The sequence below is a fragment of the Eumetopias jubatus genome, unplaced genomic scaffold (genome assembly GCF_037043125.1).
Source record: "Eumetopias jubatus isolate StellerSeaLion01/CBP00866 unplaced genomic scaffold, mEumJub1_p1.0 scaffold_7, whole genome shotgun sequence".
Classification (NCBI taxonomy): domain Eukaryota; kingdom Metazoa; phylum Chordata; class Mammalia; order Carnivora; family Otariidae; genus Eumetopias; species Eumetopias jubatus.
The window spans coordinates 26,945,964-26,960,399 of NW_028274813.1; the positions used below are offsets into that span (position 1 = coordinate 26,945,964).

A 14,436-nucleotide genomic window follows, 5' to 3' on the forward strand; every position below is an offset into this window, starting at 1 on the left:
GAAAAAGTGAGAGCCGTGGGGTGAGGACAGAGAAGGGAGTTTCAGAGCCAGCTGGCTGGCCTTCCAGAGGGACCCGCTCAGGTCCCAGAGGCACCCAGATAAGGAAGGGGTGGAGGCATGGGGACCACCTGGTCCTAATCCTTTGACATATGCCCTTGCTGGGAAACCTCACTAAGGACAGTCCATCCAGCCTCCACCCACCCATGACCCCACTGTCCTGCTGAGATCCGTCGCTGAGGGGCCCAGCACTCCAGACTCCAGCCCCACCACGGCCCCATCTCCAGCCTCTGTCTCTTCAGAGCGGGAAACGCCACATCCCAGCTGTCTGTCCCAAATCCACCTGGAGGCCAGCCAGCTTGGCTGAAGCCCAACTTAGTTAGGCCAGACCCTGGAGACACTGCCGGGAAGAGGCCAGGACTAGAAGGAAGCGGCTGGGCCAAAGTCAGACCCCTTTCTGGGCCCAACCCTATAGGGTTCCCCCTGGCACACCCATGAGCTTGCCCATTGCCACGTACTAATGAGCCTCTGGTCCCCTGGGCTGCAGACTCTAGGCCTCTCTATGCAGTTCTAGAGATACAGGTTGCCATGACAGCTGGTGGTTGGATTGCACCCTGATTGCCAAAGGCCCAGAGGCCTGGCTTTGAGCCCCACTCAGGATAGCAGTGAATCTGTTAAGAACCCAGCATCCCATCTCGCAGACTTGAAAGCTTGTCAACAGGCTTACGAAGAGACCCTCACCCTGAAACCAACTCCCTTCTTCTTCCTGCCCTCCCATCCTTGGCAGCCCACAGCTTGCAATGGCAACTGCAGTCCTCAGTGAGGCCTGGGGTTGCTGCCGCCACTGCCAAAGGCAAAAGGTACGTGGGGGCCCAGGGGTGCTGCCCTCTCCCTAGTCCACCCCTCGTCCTCCAGATACCAGCTTCACTGGTCCCCCGGCCCCTGAACCAGCTCCTCTCTCCCTTCCCCTCTGCTTTATTCTCTACCCATTCATCTCCCAGCTGGGAGACACTCTTCTGCTGCCCGTGGCAACTGGGTGCCACAGTTTGTTTGCCACATTCCATGCGAATTCCCTCTTTGTCCCCTTTGCCTGCCAGAAGAGCCAGAGAAACCCAGAGTCAGGGCAGGATGGAGACAGCCAGAGAACACAGCATCTGAGAGCCGGTCTCCAAGGACACCGTGGTGGGGAGGGGGGCCAGGGGGGGCGGAGACACAAGGGGATGGTGAGACAGAGGTCTAGGGGCAGGGGACTCCTGCTGAGCAGTGCCACATGGGGAACCAGCTTGGGTGCTCCTGTGGGGACCGGTTGTCGGCTGTGTTGGGGGAGAGTTAAGGGTGTGATTTTGCAGTCAGACATGTAGGTCTGCCTCTTACAGGCTATGTGATCTAGAGCAAGTGCCTTCACCTCTCTGAGTTTGGGTTTTATCAGGGAAAATGGGCCTACTGTTATACCTGCTATTCTTGTGAGACACGAATAAGTTAAAACATTGGCAACGCATGCAGCAGAGTTCCTGGCACCTAATAAGCGAATGCTAGGTTAGGCTCTTATTACTCTTATTTTCTGAGCTTTGATTTCCTTTTCTGCCAGAGGAAGATAATAGTTCATACAGCCCAGTGGCGGTGGGGAGTGAGGGGTGCTTTCAGTAGGTGTCAACGTAGGGTCCCACTCCTAGCTTGCCTGCCCTAGGCCAGGACGCACCCCGGGTTCCAGCCCCATGCCTCACTCTGCGGCCGAGGCTCCCGGCACGCCCTGTGCCCAGTCAGGCAACAGGTGGCAGGGCCAGCGGAGCACAGGTGCAGCCTTGCAGGGGATGTGGGGGGTGGTCCCGCCTGTTTCCTCCCCACACAGTGCTTCCCCCAGCTGCTGGCGGGGCAGGCTATGCCTGGGAGGAAGGCTGGGTGGAGGGAGGTAGCAAACACAGCCACGTGCAGCCCTGCAGCCGGGGCTGAGTAAGCTCGGCTTCCTGCAGCCACCGTCAGCAGCTTCAGCAGCCGTGGCCAGTGGGCGGCTCACAATGCTTGCTGGGGCAGGAGCTCGGCTACCGGGCAGGGTCACTTCCCTGAATTGTCCTCTCCACCGGCGCTCCCCAGCACATCTGGCCAGCCAGCCAGCCGGCCAGGGAAACCATGGAGTGCCCGGCTAGAACCTGACTCCACCATCCTGGGTCGCAGCCAGCACCCAGGCCTCTGCAGGCCAGGAGGCGGGGACGTGGCTGGCACTTGCTCTGGGGTCTGGACACAACACGAGGCTGGGGCCCACAAGAGAGCCAGGCTAGGTGTGAAATGGGCCCAAGCTGACCGTATTCTCAGGCAGGCAACAACATGAGCATCCACTCTGCGCAGGGCTCTACACCAGGACTGGGCTCAGGCCACCCTCTCTGCAGTCCTCAGTGGCAACCTCTCTCCCTATCTCAGTGGGGGTGATCTGCCGGATGATCTTGCGTAGGCCCTGCGACCTCTCCCTGAGCTTTCTCAGCCAGGGTGTAAAAGAGCCCAGCAGACAGGCAGTCAGCAGAGGTGCAAATGGAGTATTTCCAATACTCATATGGAAATATGTTCCTTTCACAGCAATGATGGCAAAGATATCAAAGAATGATAACACCGAGGTTGCCAGGGTGTAGGGATCTCATCGCTCTTGGACACTGCAGGGTGGAGTGTAAGCTGGAACAGTCTTTCTGTAGGACTACTAGACAGTAAGCGTCAAAAGTCCTTGACCCAGAAATTCTACTCCTAGGAATTTAAAGGACATGAGCAACAAATAGGTATACAGATGCTTATTATAACGTTAATAGGAGAGGAAACATTAGATATAACCTAAATGCCCAGTTATAGGTAGATTTGAAAAGAAAAACTTGGGAGTATCCCTTGGGAGTACGATCATTAAGTTGCAAGTATCCCTTGGGAGTACGATCATTAAAAATGACCAGGGGCACCTGGGTGGCTCAGTTGGTTAAGTAGCTGACTCTTGGTTTCAGCTCAGGGTCCTGGGATCCAGCCTTGCATCGGGCTCCACACTCAGCAGCCGGTCTGCTTGAGGTTCTCTCTCTCCTTCTGCCCCTCCCCCCCCTCACGTGTCCTCTCTCTCTCTAAAATAAATAATAAATCTTAAAAAAAAAAAAAAAGACACCAAGTAGCACTCTCATTACCTGGGGATCTTGTTAAAATGAACATTTTGATTCAACAGGTCTAATATCAGACCTAAAATCCTACATTTCTAGCAGGCTCCCAGGCAATGCCAATGCTGCTCTTTCCATAGAATTTTCACTACTGATATGAAAAGGCGTCACCAAAATATGATAAAAATGGAGAAAAGCATGCTACAAAACAATAAGATGCCATTTTATAAGAAAAAAAGATATGTGTGCATAGAAAAAACTTAGAGGGATATCCAACAAAATATTAATAGGGGTTTTCTCTGATGAGATTTGGGTGGGTTTTATTTTGTTCTTTATGCTAATTCATATTTTCTACAATGGATTTATATTGTTTAATGAAAACAAAGTGTGTATATACTGCTAGGCCACACCCTGAATATGAGAGGTGGGTCTCATTGGAAGGGGAGGCATTGCTGAGATCAGTTATAAAGAATGTCTCTTGGTGCAAGAACCAGCCCTGAACTGGAAAGGCCTGGCCAAGCAGCCTGGGAGTGGGGTTCTTTGGACCTGGACCGTGAAGGGGGACAAACTTAGGGGGTCCCCAGGTGGTGGGCTGGCAGATGAGCCATGTACGGGGAGGCAGGCACAGGCTGGGAAGCGAGCCCACCAGGACTTTGACACTGGGACACAGACATCTCAGGTTCTCACAGTGACCCATTCCTATTCCCTCAGTGTGTGTTTCCCCCTTGTCCTTCCTTTGTCTGAGTACCCACTGGAACCGACAGGGTGACAGCAGTGGGAGTCAGGAAGAGAGACACCCCTAGGGGAAGGTGAACCCAGTTTCAAGGGTCGAGATCGGACTTCCAAGATGGCTCCTCCAGAAGCTCTTCTTCCGGGACCAACCTCCAAGGGTCTGTCTGGGTTTTCTTCGGTGGGGAACAGGCTTTCTGCACAAAATGGATGCTGTATTCACCTCCGTGAGGATAGGGGTTCTCTAGAGAGGACCATTAAGGATTTGCTCAGTATTTTGTGCAGTAACCTGTTGGATGACCTTGGATAGGCCCCGTGGCCTCTACTGAGCTTTCCTGTGGGCCTCCCAAGGCTGTGAGCTTCACATACTTAAAAAAAAAAAAAAAAAAAAAATTTCTCTTTGCAAGTTGTAAAAGGATATACCGAAGCAGAGAAGCCCAGCTATCCTTTTGTTCTCTTTGCAAGAGAAGATGACATGACCCTTCCATATCGCCCCCGTGAGGTCCATTCTGCAGACATCAGACCTGCCCTGACCACAGGCACTAGAATGTTTGTTTTCCTATGCCACTGGTTCTTAAGGTATGGACATATGAGATGATTTGGGACATGTTTGGGATAATTTTGGCTAGTCTTTAATAACACTGAAATGATGGAGAAAGGGGCACCTGGGTGGCTCAGTCGTTAGGCGTCTGCCTTCGGCTCAGGGCATGATCCCAGGGTCCTGGGAATAAGCCCCACATCGGGCTCCCTGCTCAGCGGGAAGCCTGCCTCTCCCTCTCCCACTCCCCCTGTTGTGTTCCCTCTCTCGCTGTCTCTCTCTCTCTCAAATAAATAAATAAAATCTTTTGATTTTATTTATTTATTTGAGAGAGAGAGAGAATGAGAGATAGAAAGCATGAGAGGGAAGAGGGTCAGAGGGAGAAGCAGACTCCCTGCTGAGCAGGAAGCCCGATGCGGGACTCGATCCCAGGACTCCAGGATCATGACCTGAGCCGAAGGCAGTCGCTTAACCAACTGAGCCACCCAGGCACCCATAAATAAATAAAATCTTAAAAAAAAAAAAAAAGAAATGATGGAGAAGAAAATTGTCCCCCTTCCAATCCTCTTTTCCATCCTTCTAATGAGTCTAGAAGAAAGCGCCAGCTAGGGGCCAATGTGTCTCTAATACCTCATAAACACTTGCTTTGTTTCCTTTTAACAAAAAGAGAGCAGGCCTCAGGCTCAGAGTCTTCACCAGCAACATCCACCTAGAAGTTAGTTCATTTTTACAGTTACCTTTCTAATGTTTCCTTTGAAACTAGTTTTTTAAAGTTAAAATCAATCAATATACACAACTAAATAAATAGTAGCATAGGTGACATTTGGATATGGCAAGCGTCAGGGATGTAGCATGATGTTATGGAAGATTTGTGGTTCCTGGAGAGAGGTGCGGAGTGGTCCCTCTGCTGGACTCTTCTCAGGAAACCACCCCCCCCCCTGCTATTTACATCAGCTCTGGGTCTTAGGGGTGATGCCTTAGCTTTTCTTCCTAGTACTGCTGGTTTTGAGTGTCTCATTGGCCAAGAATGTGTCTTAGGCCCCAGTACCCAGCACAGGGCCTGGGACAGTGCAGGTGTCATTCAAGAAGTGCTGAAGGACCTGAGGTGAGAGGTCAGGGCCGAGAAACTGAGTTCGGTCTAGGTCCCTTGCCAGCTGTGTGGCCCCAGACAGCTCACTTCCATCTCCTCACTGGACTGCCTTCACAGGGGTGTTTTCAGCACACTAAGTATGCTGGAATTTGGAATCATCAAATCTCTATAAAGGATTATTAATATTATTATTGGTCGAATTACAAATCCAGTGTCACTGAAAAACTGAGTGAGGACATGGTGGGAGGAAAGGAGCAGGTGGTGAGCTGGGGTGGAATGCCAGGGAGCTGGAAGCTCAGGACACCCAGGACCGTGCGCCTCCTTCACAGCCTGATCTAGCTTTGGCACGACCTGGAAACTGCCTTCTGTGACTTCAGGCAGAGGCAGCACCCCCACACACAGCCCCCCGGGACTCCCCAGCAACGTCCAGCACAGAAGGCTGGTCTTTGGAGTCACGTGACTAGTGTTCATGGTCCAGCTCAGCCGCTCACTGGCTGGGTGACCTGAGACAAGTTACTTAATCTGGGGCCGATGCCAATTCTCAGGGCTGTTGGGAGGATGGGATGAGGTCAGACTTGTGCACGTGAGACCTGCCATATACTAAGTGCTCAGTAAGTGTGGGTTCCTGGGAACTCCCGCAGGTTCCTGGCAGAAAGATAGGGAAGTGATTCAAAGTCTTTGAGGTCATCTAGAGCATTCGATTAGTACTTGGGGAAAAGTCGACTCCCTAGAGCTTTCCTGACCTAAAGCTAGAGTTTGACAGCCGGAGAGTGCAGCTGCAGATGTCCCTTGCAGCCCCACTGCCCCCCTGCTCCCACTCCTTCCATTTTACCCTAGGCAGGAGCCAGTGCTGCCCCTTAGGGCCTCCAGAGCTATACACTCAAGGCCCCTGTTCTTCTCCAAGATGAGGGGAGCTGGAGGCAGAGAAGGATCTTTGGAGAAGCAGCCAAGTGTTCTTTGACTCAGAGAAGAGCCTGGGGCCTGGAGGGCCAGCCGGAGGTCCACTGTCTGTCTGCTGAAGACTCTGCTAGACATTCTGTCTCCTCCACCCCTGGGAATCCAACCATAAGAGAAACTAATCTGGCTCCCCTCTGCACCCCTTGCCCCCAACACAGTTTCCTTCCTGTGCTCTCTGGGAGAAGATGAGCGCTGGGAAGGGAGGGATGCGGCTGTGGAGGCGGGTCCAGCTCAGCTGGGCCCCAACATCTGTATCCTTAACAGTGGCCTCCCCATTCCTGCTTTGAACTGTGGGGGAATGGGAGAGCCCCGATTCTCCCCAGGAAGCAGTGATATGATTCATTCCCCAGGATAAGCCATCGGAGAATGCAGTCTTTTTTTCTATAAAACCCATATAGAACTGTGGAACTCATTTTTTCACCTTTATAAGGCAAAATGGGAACAGCCCATTTGTTAACAGAAAACTCCGAAATAACTGTGACGTGAGTGAAATAGAAGTTTATTTACCTTTCACATAAAATTATTCTGAATATAAGCATACCAGGGCTTGTATGGTGACCCTGAACATTTTTAGGGACTCAGTGTCCTTCCAACTCATCTTCCTACTCCAAGATGACCGCACAAACTGCTACCATCATATTTGAGTGCGAGGCAAAAACTTGGCAGATAGAAATGCCTCTCTCTTTAAAAAGACTTCCCAGGGCTCAAACCCAACGCTTCCACTTATTCCCAGTGCCCTAAGAAGCCGTAAGGGGCAAAAATTGGCCAGAACTTAGTCATCAGGCCATAGCCAGCTCTAAAGAAGGCCTGAAAACCAGCTTCTCTCTGGGTAGCATTGGCCCCTCCCATCGCCTCCCACAGCCACTACCTGATTCAGGCCACTCTCAGTTCCGTGATAACAACAGATCCGGTCTTCTTGCCTCCAGGCTGAACCCTCCACCTGCCCTGAGTTGCTTCTACAAAATCACGTCTGGCCATTTCACTCTCCTGCTCAAGAACTTGCAATGGCTCCCTGGAGCCCTTGAAATAAACTATGAACCCTCAACACTGCCTTCAAAGCACTTCACAATCTGACCTCAGCCTTCCCTTCTACATCTTGCTCAGCTCCAGACACAGTCCCTCTCCTTCCCGGCTCACAGTCGAGCCCCACCAGATTCCTCAATGTCCCTCAGCTAATCCATACCTCTCCAAGCTACTCCCCTTGACTGCAATGATCCTTTGGCCCTTTGGTTCCTGATAAACTTCCATTCATCCTGTAAGATGCAGCATAAGCATTACCTTCTCTATGCAAAGCCTTTCTTGCCCCTCTAGACCTCCTGGGAATTCTCTGGAACATTCTCTTTCACGTGCCTGAAAGTCCTCAAGAGGATAGGCCATCTGAGATTTAGAGCTGCTCACCTGCCTGTGACCGTAAGTCTGTGGCAAAAGTCTTGTAGGGTTTTGTTTGCCCAGATTTGGTATTGCTTAAGACAACATTAAGCCTTTCCTGCTGGACCAGAGGCTCCTCAAAGGCCACCATCTTGGTGTCCCCAGCACTGAGCCCAGGGACTGGCACTGAGTAGGGCTGAGTGCACAAAGAACCCACAGAAGACGCAGCCCCTCCCCTCCCCTCCCTCCCCCATTGTTAGCTTGAGTCCTGCTGATTCACCAGCCGGCCTGGCCGGCCCCCCTCCCTCTGAAGTACAGAATGACAACTTGACCAGTGGCTAACACTCCCAGAGATGACATTAAAATGGAACAGATATAAGCCCTCATAGGGATCCTCACCCACATCCACGCTGTTCCAATTATGAGATGTTTAGTCTGTACTGTCTCCCCTGGCCTTTCGACCCATGACAGAGACGGCGTCATTCCTGACAGAAACAGAAGCCCCCTCTCCCCCCCACCCTGGGATTCTCTGCCTCGGGGTGAGCACCAAGCAAAGACTCCAGGCCTTTGGCCCACTGCCGGTTCTGGGATGCTGAGTGACTGGCTACTTCCCTAAACTCTGCAGTCTCTGGACACAGTGTCGTGAGGTCAAGGGGTGGGGACAGATCTTTTGGTTGCTGTTTTCCTCAACCTCCCCACAAGTGCTCAGAGAAGTCCTTCAGGGATTACCTGGAAAGCAGGCCTTATGTTTTTGTTGTTTTGGGTTTTTTTTTTTCCTTTGGGGGTGTCCCTGCAGAAGAGTTTTGTCACATTGCCACCTTGAAGACATGGCTGGGGCATGAAGACCTTCTTCCCCAAGAAGCCCCAGGTGCTGGTTCTAGGGCCCATCTCCCTTCCCTTTCACAGAATCTTCCAGTTTCTGGGGTGAGTGCCTTCCCCGGGGGACAGGATGACCAGGATTTCCAGGCCAGGGAGATCTGATATTTATTTTGATTCTCCACCCCCGTCCACACATGCCAGCATCATGTTCCCCACTCTTTATGCTCCCAGAGCACTTTGCACCTTGATTCTGGTTTTTCAGATGCGAATTCATAATTATCTGTGATAACCTATGAATGAGGAGCATCTCTGCCTCCTTATATGAGTGACACAGAGAAGGGGCCCGGGGGTTGAGGAGGCCGCCTTCCCTCCCACCCTTTCCCTGGATTCCACTCTATGGAGAAGGAGGTCCCTGAGGTTAGCTCCACCCCTCGGAGGGCAGAAGAATAATCTAGAAGCCTTGCCTCCTCCGGGATGGCTTTCCTGCTATCCATGGTGATCATGGTGAGGTCTGCTTGCAACTTGGCGGGGGTAATCTGGCCCATCTCTTTACCCTTTTTGCAGGAAATGATCATAGTAGCTGAAGTCATTAAGCACATACCATGTCCGGGGCACTGTGCTACATGACCGACTTCCACTTTCTCATTTAAATCACACAATCAGCCTCTCAGTTGGGGTTGGAAAGCTGAAAAGACTTGCCTAAGGTCACGTAGCTAGTAATCCCTGTGCAACACTCCCTCCTTGTATGGCCTCAGCCGATCCCAGTCCATCCCTCTCCCTCCTGCTGCTAGCTAGCTGAAGGAATTCACCTCTCTGAGCCTGTGCTTCCTCATCTGAAACGTGGGAAAAACAATACTTCCCTCGAAGGTGGTTGCGAGATTCCCAGATACTCAGTGTGTCACACACAGAGCCTGTTGCGCAGCGGTGTTCCCACCCGCCATCAGCCCTCAGGCCTCCCCGGAGGGGTGGGAGAGGAGAAGGGTGACCTGCCATCCCCAACTACCCAGCTGTCGCAGCGGCGGGACAGCCCCGAGCTGTCGGCTCCCTGAGCTCCGTTCCACATCACAGCCGATTAGTTACAAATAGCTTCCTCTCCTCGTGTATCACTTACACAACAGAGAGAAAGGGGCGATTGTTCCTGAGGAGGAAGGTCTCCCAGGCCCTTCTCACCAGGCCAGCAGAGAGACGCAATGGGGAAAAGACAAGGGCCAGGAGGAAAAGCAGGGCATAGTTACAGGAGATAAGGATGCGGAGGGGTCCCTGCAGTTGGGAAGGGACCAGCTGAGCCTCCATCCTGGTGGGCAGCGTGCAGGCAGGGGACCAAGACTTAGCAAGGCTCCTGGGCTGGGAGGGCAGGAAAAGGAGGCAGCTCCGGCACCCGCTCGTGAGCCTGATTCTTCGACATCAGCTTGCCAAGTGGCCCCAACTGGGGAGGGACTGCCCACCCCGCTTTGGGTAGCCAGAGCACAGCAGGTGCCTGGCCTCTGGATGTCTCGAGAGCTTTGGACACCACCAGGATCCACACAAATGCCCTCCCTCAAAGCAACCGTGGCTGGCCAGCCCTCCAGCCCCTCTGGTTTCAATAAAGCCCCGTCTGGGACCAGGAAGGAGGCTCAGCGTCAGAGAGGCTGCTGAACACGAGGTGCTGGCTGTGGCCCCGGAGCCTCCCTTTGCCCTTGGTGGTCCTTGACTCTGCTGTCACCACTAAGCAAGGTCCCTCCATTAAAGTGGAGGGCCAAGCACGCACAGAGGACCCCTTTGTCATCCTCTTAGCACAGCTGAGACCAGCTGGCATTTTCACAAAGGGCTTTACTAAATACTAAGAGAGAACAAAAGGGAAATAATTACAGAAAACACGAAAAACCCAGCCCTGGCTGCCAAGTTCCCAAAGTACAGGTTTCCGATCCTCTGGTGACGACACGTCGCCCCGAAGGCCTGGGACAAGGCGGCGGGCACCTTGCCTGGCTTCCCTTATTCACAGCCCTCGTGGCTGGTGCCATCTTGTTTCCCGCCCCCCCCCCCCCCGCCCCGGGAACCACTTGGTCCCCCGTGGGCTCTACTTTTGTCTCCTTTCCAACTTGACCCCACCCCAGGCCCCCCACTAGGTTCTGGTCTCTGGCCAGAAGCATGAGCCTTGTCCCCTGGGGGCTGGTGGGGCTGTGGTGACCAACCCAGGGCGTGATTACATAGTAATGGGAGGTTGTCCTCCCACACTTGCCCCTACCAGAGAGGCCCACCCAAGTTGTCTCGGGCATGGGGTCTAGGAGGGCTACCTCTGAAGACTGAAGGACAATTGGGTAAGGAATGGGCAGACTTGGGACATAGTCCCTGTGGGGAGAGGAGAGAGTGCTTGGAGGAGTGATCCACCTCAACAAACATTAAGCCCTTATTGTGTGCCAGACACTGGACAAGGTGCTGGCGATCCAAGGGTGAGCAAGTGTCTGTCTTCTCTCAGACCTACAGTCTGAGGGAAGACAGACAAGTAGCTGGGCAGTGATGAGACTGACGGCCAGGTGCTACGATGGAGAAGCAATTCAAGGTACTGGGTGCTGGGTGCTGGATGAGGGGCGTCTCACCCAGCGGTGGTGGCCCGCCAGGCCATCACAGCCCACCCCGAAGAAGTGCGTGCAGAGAAGGAAAGGGGCTCAGTGTTAAGGCTGGGGTGGGCCCACAGGAAATCCCAGCCCGAGGGGAGGAGGAGAAGGTGGAGAAGGCCAACCAGGCAGCTTCCAGCTGATGACCTTGGCTAGCTGGTGGCTACAGCTCATCCAGCCTATAAAGTAGAAAGGCCCTCGGCCCCAGCTCCCCACTACTGCTGTCCCTGCCAGCCCGGAAAGGAGAGATTCTAGTCCTTGGATACTCTACTTCTCACCCACCTCTGGCCATACCCAGGTCTAGGGCTCAGGGACAGTGCTCCAGAGGCAGATGCTGAATTGCCATCAAGGGATTAGGAAAAGGTCATAGTTGGGAAATAGTTCAGGGGGTCAAGACAATGAAGAGGCTAGGCCAAAATGGGAAAATGAGTCAGGAAGCTGAAAGACAAGAAATTGGGATGGGTTGAGGCAGGTGTTTCAGGCTAAAACCATGACTAATGCAAGGTGTGGGAAGCTGGGTGTTTTGGGGCAGCCTTGGGAGGAGGGGGCTGGCCTGGCAGCCTGGCATGCAGGACTAGACCCCACAGCTGCTCAGGGTGACTATTGTCATGGCCCAAACAGTGTTTCCATGGCCTAGACCCTTGTTTTTACCTATATTTGCCCGACTCCCTGTGACAGGGTCAGCTCCAGGCCTGGGATGAGGGCTTCTCCATCCCACACATCAAACTTTCAGAGTCTGTCAGGCATCTACTCTGCTCCGGCAAGGGGAAGACTCAGAAAAGGTTTAAGACATGGACCCTACCTTCAAGGTATTTGCAATCTGGTTGGCAGAGACATCTTATGCTCACTGGAAAGAGCTTGGAGAAAGACCTAGGTTGACCCTCATCTCGTCGCTTCTCTAGTAGCTAAATGACTATGGGCAAATTACTTAAACTCCCTGCACCTCCATCTTCCCATCTTCAAAATGGGAATAATTAAAACTACCTCCCAGGGCTGTGGTGGAATTCATCCAAGTTGAAGTGACTCAAGCGCCAGGCACAGTGCTTGGCCCATCATAAGTGCTCACTAAATGTCATCTCTCTCCCTGCAACACCAACAAATGATTGCGACGATAAACAGTTCAGTGTGGAGTTGTGGCGTTGACTCTGCTAGTGGATCTGCTCTGAAGGCCTCGATGACAGCTGGGACCTGACCGCCTGGATGGTGATGGTGAGAATATGGGGGCACGGGAGGTGGAGGAGGCTGTGCACACACGCACCTCCCTCCATCGTTTGCTCCTTGCAGTTAGCAGAAGCATACAATTCTTTATTTTCTATCCGTCTCATGTCCATGATGGCAAGGACTCTGCTCTGTAACTGGAGTGTTTTTGTATCTCTAGTAAGAATCAAAAGTTGAATCAGAAGTCAGGCGATCAGTAAGAGGACTGTTATTATTCCCACTTTGGATGGAGGCAGTGGGGGCTCTGAGAAGTAGAGGAAGTGACTTTAGGTTATATGGCCAGGAAGGACTGGACTCGCAGCTCAGGAGGGCAGAGCCACCAGCACACCTGCCCTGGACTGGATGTGAACAAGAGTAGGCTTCTATCTAACCCATGGAAATGTTGGGTCTCATTGGTTTAGGCCCCCAGCCTACCCTAGCTATTTCATCTCACGGCGCAAGAAGCCAGGTTTAGAAGGCTATGGTCCCCAGGTTAGTGACAGAACAGGCCCACTTGTGGGAACCGCAAACATTGTTCAGGTATTGAGCTCACTCAAGAGTGTAGAAAGAGAGGAGACGCCTCAGCCATCTGTACCAGCCCCCACAAACAGAAACTTTGAGGGAACCTCTGCACCGCATGCACCCAGGGCAGTGCCTAAAGCACAGTAGGGCTGAAGCAGTTTGTGTCAAATGAAAGAATGAATGAATACAAACACATGCACATAAACAATATATGCACGACTCTACATACACAGTCACAGGCAAACATGCCCAATGCATAAGTGCTCAGAACCTTCAATTACAGACAAGCAGATACAATACAGATATTTGAATACACATACTCATGCACAACACACACCAGTGCCCAGATACACAAATCCAAATCCAAAATAAAGACACATAAACGCATGTACTACGCATACACAGATGTTATGGGCAAACATACGTGATCGAGACATGCACAAACACACATCTACTCTCCCCCATACACATACACAGCAATGCCCAGACAACCCTCTACCATGACCCTGGGCCCAGGAAGGAGTCTGTCTGCTCCACGAGCCCTAGCATGTTGGAGCTCGTCGGAATGTTCTTTGCAGCCCCCGCTTAGCTGGCCGATGACTGGCCCCTGGCTCTTGGACCTCCAGGCTTGGCCAGGCAGGGCGGCAGCCTCTCTGGCAGGCCCGCGTGGGTGGGCAGGCAGGCAATGGACACAGAGGTCACTGGGGTGAGAGTTGGGGCTGCCCTGGCCTCTCTGCTCCTGGCTGGAATGTGAGCGGTAGGGGCTGCCTCCCCGGCCTCCCACTATCCCACGGCGCCCACCGGCCCCAGGTTCAGGCCAATCCCTTACTCCTGCCAGGTTCTTGCAGCCAGGGGGCTGTGCAGGGAGGGCAGTGGGGGGTGACAAACACGCAAGGACTGCAGGAGGACACACACAAATGCCCAGAGATGCACAGTCTTACACGGAAGCCAGGCCAGATATTCACCCACACAGAAAGACACACAAAGACATAGGCAGGCATACAGACTCACAGTCCCACTCAAATGCACATTCAGACACACTTGCAAACACACCTAGAGACACAGCGGACACATACACACACAACCACACAAGGATACAGAGATGCTGAGAGGCCAGACCCACACACAAGCCGCACTTGAACATACAGCAGACACACACAGATAGACACTCAGACCACATAGACTCATGGCACACGTGGACCTCCACAGTCACACACAAATGCCCATGCACATGCACACCCACACACCCCCACCCACACACACACCCCTAGAGGCAGACCCCTGCCGAGTTAGAGCATTTCCTCCTTCTCCTGGGACAGGGAAGAAATGCGGCACTAGGCCACTCTCCAAACTACATGTGGCAGCCTGAGAAAGCCGCTTCCCACAGGAGAAAATGGTGCTGGACCCTCAGCCAGGTGTGGGGTGCCCTGCTGTCTGCGTGCTTGGCCAGAAGTATGCCTAGGGTGGAGAGGCGGCTCTGGAGCCCACGCTTGTGTGTTGTCTCTGTCA

General features: G+C 52.9%; 1 protein-coding gene across 1 annotated transcript in view; it reads left to right on the plus strand.

The window, feature by feature from the left end:
* Positions 1 to 14,436, plus strand: part of PGF (placental growth factor) — a 48,458-nt gene that overhangs the window by 20,816 nt on the left and 13,206 nt on the right. The window contains exon 2 of the mRNA XM_088025026.1: positions 12,328 to 12,417. The gene's annotated coding sequence lies outside the window, so the exon portion shown is untranslated. The remainder of the gene's footprint in view (positions 1 to 12,327; positions 12,418 to 14,436) is intronic.